The 7,561-nt window shown below is 37.1% G+C and overlaps 1 non-coding gene across 1 annotated transcript; it reads left to right on the forward strand.

Moving 5' to 3' along the window:
* The first annotated feature begins 1,609 nt into the window (after positions 1 to 1,609).
* LOC114655214 (small nucleolar RNA SNORA24) lies at positions 1,610 to 1,738 on the forward strand. The gene has a single exon (XR_003716876.1). It is a non-coding gene; the product is annotated as a small nucleolar RNA SNORA24 (small nucleolar RNA).
* Positions 1,739 to 7,561: the final 5,823 nt, after the last annotated feature.

The following is a 7,561-nucleotide window of genomic DNA, read 5'->3' on the forward strand; positions in this document are numbered from 1 at the left end:
ATTTAATATTCACTCCTGCGGGTTCAATAAAGAGTTGTCAATGGAACCTGAGTGGAAAGGCCTGCTGGTACTGCTTGAAGCTGTGAGTTGTTTTATCTTAACATGCCACAGAAAAGTATAACAATTTCAAATACTGATGCATATTCTCTGCTTTGAATCAACATTGCTTATCTCTCTTTTTATGAAGAATTTTTTAACAAAGTGTTAATTATTACACGGCCTGTAGTTGGTTGCTGTGAAAATCTAATGACACTGAGGAATTCTGATTCTAAACAAATGACATTAATTCAACCAACATTCTCCATTAAGGACAGTAGCTGCGTAGTTCATGCTAGAACAAGTCTCTTTGAGCACCTGTGTGTTCAGCTGTTCTTCAGTGCACTCTGGCATTTTGTGTTAAGTTTAGACTGCTGCTACTTGTAATGGCATATGATATGGGGAACACATCTAATGTTTAAGAACTTGTGTTAATCTTTACTAAGTATGATTTGTTTTTGTTCAGGTATAATTTATTTATTTAGTGAGCTTCTGTAAAAGCTCAATTTCCCCCTGGGGACAAATAAAGTTCTGTCTGTCTGTCTTTCTAAGATTTACTTTTGTATTATAATTGTATGATTAGGTGAAGCTTCAGAACATTATTTGTGTATGAGCTCAATATGCAGCACTGTCTGTTTCTTATCATAAACTGTGAAAATGTACAGCAGAAATCCAGGTATGTAAATGATAGAAAATAGTCACTATGGTAGCTTGCTTTCAGCCTTTTGTTTTCCATTGATCATTTTTTGCTTCAGATTTATAGTTGTGAAATATTTTTCAGATCTATAATAACATTTTTTTTTTTCCTTTGGTCTCTTCAAAGGTCTGACACTTGTTTTTCACGAGACCAGTATAAATGTCATGAAATGAAGTGGCATTGTGACCCATGACAAAAGAAATGAAAACTGATGGATGATAGATACTGTAGCAGGAGAAGACTGATGGTGAGAGTGGTCTTTCATTCATTTTTGTGGACTGTGTTTTATTCTTTTTGAAGCACATGCTCTATATCCGATTAATGGAACATTTATAACTGGACAGTACGGTAGTATGATGATAATCAAAAACTTCAAACAGAATTTATTTTAAAATGCTGAATAATTTTTTTTCTCATTTATTAAATAGTTGATTTGTCTTTTTAGTCCTTTTAGTGTTACATTTTTTTTATTTACTGCAGCAGATTATCTCAAAACATTACTGCACATGAAACAGCAAAGAGTATTTGTCACATCCTTCATCAAAGTGCTGCATGCATTGAAAGCTGAATAAAATGAATTGGGTGTCCTTGAATAAAAATGGGTACAAGTATTGTTTTGTGTTTAGAGAGTTTCCCCAATCTGTAAATCTTTGCATTTACTTGTTAGGTAAATTGTGTTCTCTTACTGGTTAGCTAAGAGAATGGTTTGGTTAGTTCTCTGCTAGATAAGTTGTTGTGTTGTTCATCTTGCACAGAATTTGTTTAAAATTCATAAGTGTGCATATATCTTCACTTTGTCTTTATATTCTTATTGGACTAGAAAGATATATTGAGTAGACGTTTAACTGTGGTCTGTATGCTATAGTAATATGTAGTGCCCACGCTACCATGAGAGCCATCTTTGTGATGACCTCTCTTCCTAGGCGTGGTAGAGTGATTTCTTGCTTCTTGGCAATACTTCTGCTTGTGTTCTTGGCAGTGGTAATGTTTGAGCAAGGAACATTTAAATAAAAGAATTAAAATGAGATGTTCTGGATTTTAAAAGTAATTCTCTGTGCATTGTCTCTAACTCCCTTATTTATTCTAAGGTTTGAGTCATCTGAACTTAGTGGCTCCATGTACAAGTGTTAATGAATAGTTTGTTAAAACGTTTTAGATGTTTATTTGTGTTTTTTTAAAGAACTCAGTTTCTTCAAATGGAATTAGCATAAAGCCTTTTTTAAGTCAGTTATTTTGCCCATTAAGTTGTTAATGCTTGTTAAGGTAACAAAAGCAAAATGTTTTCTCTTCTGAAGAGTCTTAATTTTCAGAATTATAAGTTAATACAGAAAGAAATACTACAGTGTAAGAGTAATGTAGAAATTATGGAGAAGTCTAAGCTGTCTTACCAGGTCAATTACACTACACACATACTATAGCTTAACTATTTGAGCACTGTTCTTTGTCTTATTGACAAAGTAATTTTCTGGTGTTAAACCTGATATGTTTTCAAGTAGATTACTAATTTATTTTATTTTATTTTTTTTAAAAGGTCATCTGTAAGTCATTTGAAGCAGTGGACGCTGAGGTTCAGCAGTTTTTTTTGCTTTGAAGTCTCCATAATAGAGCTGATTGTAGAGGGACATCAGATTATTCAAATATTGTGGTGGTCATAACTATTACATACTGTATTATATTTTTGGAAATGGATGCCATTCACCATTGATCTGTATGTTTACCATTCTGTACATATGTCCTATGGAAGCAGTTTCCTTACTTTTTGACTTTGGTTGTTTAATTCTCATTCTTTGGGCAGTTGACTATTGTGTATGTATAGCCATATTTTTTGTGAGCAGATGGCATAAAGTGAAATCGCCAGTGTCATCTTATTTTATACAAAGCTCTTCAACCACAAACCACTTGTAATTTAACCATTTGCTTTTTTACTAATTAAAATTTACAATTACTGAGGTTTTTGATATCTTTTGTGTGAATTAAATAAAATTTAACGATAACTGACTTTCTAAATTTGCATTTGAAGACATTTCTATTGCATGTACAGTATCTTATTTTCAAAGTATTCTTGTATAAAGATATGGTCAGATTTGTTATTGGCATAAGATTTTTTCAGTAGCCCTGAAAATGTCCTGTGGGGTTTTCTTTTTGGTTTGGTTTTCACCTCTGTGATCATCTTCATTTCATTAGGTTTTATTGGAGGAAGTAGTTTTTTTTTTTTTTTCCCCCTTCTCTAAACCAACCAGGGTAGGGTTGAGCATCACCCTGTGCAAAGCAACCTGCGTGGGGGGTGTTTTTTTTTTTTTTTTTATTATTACCTTTTTTGAATAGTTTTGATGGGTAGTGACCGAAAGAACGAGATCGCGAATACAAGCGGCTGAAATGAGTTTCCTCCGCAGGGTGTCTGGGCTCTCCCTTAAAGATAGGGTGAGAAGCTCAGTCATCCGGGAGGGGCTCAGAGTAGAGCCGCTGCTCCTCCGCATCGAGAGGAGTCAGATGAGGTGGCTCGGGCATCTGATCAGGATGCCTCCTGGACGCCTCCCTGGTGAGGTGTTCCGGGCACGTCTAACCGGGAGGAGGCCCCGGGGAAGACCCAGGACACGCTGGAGGGACTATGTCTCTCGACTGGCCTGGGAACGCCTTGGGATTCTCCCGGAAGAGCTAGAAGAAGTGGCCGGAGAGAGGGAAGTCTGGGCATCTCTGCTCAAGCTGCTGCCCCCGCAACCCGACCTCGGATAAGCGGGAGACGATGGATGGATGGATGAATAGTTTTGTTTCTAAATCAATGTACTTTTATATGTGCATACTGCAATTCAAATTGCAAATGGCATTACTGGGAGATTATTTGTAGTACACTGCCATTTGAACTGTGTGATGTGACTGTAATGCTGCACAGAATTTTTGTTACGTTCAAGGACAAAATACTCCAGAGGTGTGTTAACTTGGGTGCTTTTGGTTTCTAGTTGAATGTCCTTTAAAAAAATAAAGTGACTTCATACAGCGGTGTTTTATATCCTTTTTGTTCCAGAAAGCCAAAATGTTTCTCTTCCAATCTATCATATCCAAATGTGGTGGCTGTTTTATAGTAGCTAGTGGGTGGATAATGTTTCCTCTCTTTACCATAGCAAAAAATACACTGCAGCATAAAAGACGAAAAAATTCATGTGCAAACATGAGTGGGTTCAGAGCTTTGGTTCAGAATCTAATTTGGAACTAGCAATCTATTGATTGCAGACTGAGAAGCAGGGAAGAAAAAGTTTTACAGCTGAACAAGAAATTTATAAAGTTTGTAACCTGTGTAAGGTACTGTACAAACGGTTTTGAAGAGAACAAACTAATCATCCTCAGCAGCTTGTTCTCTTTGCTATTTGCATAATTTTTTATCATGCTCTGTTAAGGTTTAAAAAGTGTTGCATTTACCTACCACTACTATGTAACTTTCATTTATATTCTTTGTGTAAAGAAATATTTTTCTACATGAAGTATGCCTTTCCCTGTCTTTTAATACATGCCATGGTGCTGATGACCATCTGCCCTGCTTTTGCTACTTTTATTTTTAAACCGTTGTAACATGTTGCATCTCAGCCCTTATGTAAACTTTGCAGAAATGCACACAGTATTCAGGCTTTGCCCCATAGATGTAATGCACCTTAAACATAACCTCTGCACTTGTTCTTCATGTAAAGCGTGTTCTATTACCCATTGTCCTATTTTTTTTTTGTTTAATTGCTTGAACATTCTCAGGTCAGGTTAGGGAGCATGCACTGGTACAGTTCTTTGCCACCCCCACCACACGACAAACAGTTCAGGATGCAGACAAGCAGTCCAGTCCCACCCTCCAGAAATGACCCATCTATCTTCCGCAGCCAAGTGCTATGTGGGCATCCCCTTGGCTTGATCCAGCCACCTGGGTCCTTAACAATGAGGCTGATCATCCTTGGGGAATTGTGCCTCATGGCTGTACCGCTGAACGTGCATACTGATTTAACATATTGAACTGACTGGTTATAAATGGTGACACGTCTACTAGGATTACCAGGTCTGTCTTTTATGGAGTATTTTGTAACACCATCTATCTCCCTCCCCTGACCCCCCCAACACTGTTGTATTGAGGATTTTTTTTTTTTTTTTTTTTTTTTTTTTTAAGTACTTGTATAGAACTTGACTTTTTTTTTTGGACATTATAAAAATGCACTATATAAATGTTGTTGAACTGTTTGCTACTTCTGTACATATCTGCAGAAGTTTTGCTGTCTGCTAATGTAATGAGAATTCTGTCTAATTTATATTTTAAACAAGTAATGGCTGCAGCACTGTCCTTGTAGAAACACAGTTTTACCTTTACTAATATGAAAAAGATAAAATGTCATAAACACTGAAAGCATATTACAGCACAATTGTGTATCTGTCTGACGTTTGCTGAATCATTTTTTTTTTTTTTAATACAAGAAAAAATGGTTGGAATAGGCACATGAGAAGCGTTACAAACATCTTTTACTTTACATTAACATATTTGGCCTATGCCTTTATCCATGGTGACTTACAACATCCATCCATCCATTTTCCAAACTGCTGAATCTGAACACAGGGTCACGGGGGTCTGCTGGAGCCAATCCCAGCCAACACAGGGCACAAGGCAGGGAACCAATCCTGGGCAGGGTGCCAACCCACCGCACGACATGACTTACAACATTTATGATACAATTGGTTATATTTCTCTTTAGTTTTCCAGTTAGAGCTCAGGCAGGTCAAGTGACTTGCTTAGGGTCACAAAGTGTCAGTAGTAGGATTTGAACCCACAACCTCGGGGCTTGCAGTCCAAAGCCTTAACCACTTCACCTGTCATCTTAAAGACAGAAAAAAAAATCCTCAGCCTTTATGCTCCACTGAACCTGGACATGTCCGAAAACAAACCAACCAACAGGCTTATGCCACGTTGCCCTACATATCTTGGTTAAAGCAAAATAAACAATCATTAATTAGTGCAACATCTTTTTCAAGAGTTGATCCTGTGGATGGAGAGGAAATAACACAAAAAACTAAAAGTTCTAAGAGAACGAAATCGTAAAATGTCTCCTGGCATGTACTGAATGAACACTGCTCCTGGTTTTCCAGAGAGTTGCCAGGAGGATCTTCACCGCTATGGAACTTAATGAAATCAACTTCTTATTGAGGGACGAGTCAGAGTATGGAGAAAATGCTATGGAAAACAGGATATTAGCATCCACAGTGAACGAAAGAGGTGGGAATGGAGGATTATAGAGATGCGGAAAAAGAGCACATGTTAGAAATAGAGTCAGGAGCTAAACCCATCAAATATCATTTCATGGAGATTTAATAAATTCTGTGGATTATTTTATATTGAAAAAAATGATCATACTTTTTGGGTGCATTTAATATAGAATCCAAAATCAAGGGGGAGGAAGATAACTGATTTAAACCCCACTTTGGTGAGACGGAAAGGTGTTACTTATCTGCGTCATGAAGACGTACGTACAGGAGAGTAACTGATTTAAACTGAAACCTAATGGCGGAAACAAAATGTAAAGGATGGGATCAAATAGGAGAGGATGAAGAAATGCTTCATGCTTTTAGTTTTGACCTTAACTGTAGAGAAAAGAAAAATGTAGAGGGAGAAACTAAGAATTTATCGCAACGGCCTTAGAATGAAATGAGCCCTTGCACTGTATGGATTCCTAGAGTGGACCAGCACTGCAAAGAAATGGGACACTCACTATAGATGACTGAAATCAAAGATGACAACAATATCTGTCTGTTGGCATAAATGAAAGTGTACCCAGTGGACTAGTGATGGGTGATTCGACTTAGTTCAGTGATTCTTGAGCACAAACAGTGCGTTTCCTGCATAATGTCATCATCATTTTCCATTCCGCTGCCGCTCCCCACCTTGTGGATATGTAAGGCGCGTGCGCAAGGACCGTCTGAGTCATGGGTTTTGACTCATATCTGCAAATCAATCTAAAGATTCTCGTTCATTTGCTTCGTGAACAAATGTTTACGAGTTACACGTTGCTCAATCACTTGTGGTTCTGTAATGTAACATTTTAATTATGCATCTTAAATGTGTTATCATGATGTGTACGAAAACAGAGCAGTGGCATATGAATTACCATGTTAAATATAATGAGGAGTCAAGCAAAATGACACCTTTTATTGGCTAACTGAACAGATTACAATATTCAAGCTTTCGATGCAACTCAGGCCACTTCTGCAGGCAAAGTTGCCTGATGGAGGGGAAAGCTTGCATATTGTAATCTGTTCAGTTAGCCAATAAAAGGTGTCATTTACCTTGACTTCTCATTGCATCCGTAATGGTTAACAGGTACTGTACAAAACCCTAGTACTACATGTTAAATACATAATGGATCATATATTAGTATATAATTAATCATATATTTAAATATAATGAATTACATATAAATCACCAAGCACTAATGTTAATTATATATTTACAGTATATACCCACATATGTACATACATTTCTGAAACTAATGTACGAATTATTAAATTATACATTTGATGTGATCAGAGCGGAACTCACCGAACTAGTGCAAACTAACCCTAGAAATTAATCAAAACAATCGATTCACTTAAAATGATAAACAGGGGTGCACGTAACTGGTACGCTGGAACGCATGCGCGACAAAAATGGTAAATGCGTAATGTCATCTGTGTCGCTACGGCGCCGGTGCGTACCTGATGGTCAGAGAGGACATCGACACCTCATGTTACTAATATGCGTTGTTTTCTTTTTGGTTTTGATTATCTTGTGTTTCCAATATGTCTAAAAAACAACAGACATTAAGCAGCTAC

This window comes from Erpetoichthys calabaricus, chromosome 7 (genome assembly GCF_900747795.2).
Source record: "Erpetoichthys calabaricus chromosome 7, fErpCal1.3, whole genome shotgun sequence".
NCBI classification, from domain to species: domain Eukaryota; kingdom Metazoa; phylum Chordata; class Cladistia; order Polypteriformes; family Polypteridae; genus Erpetoichthys; species Erpetoichthys calabaricus.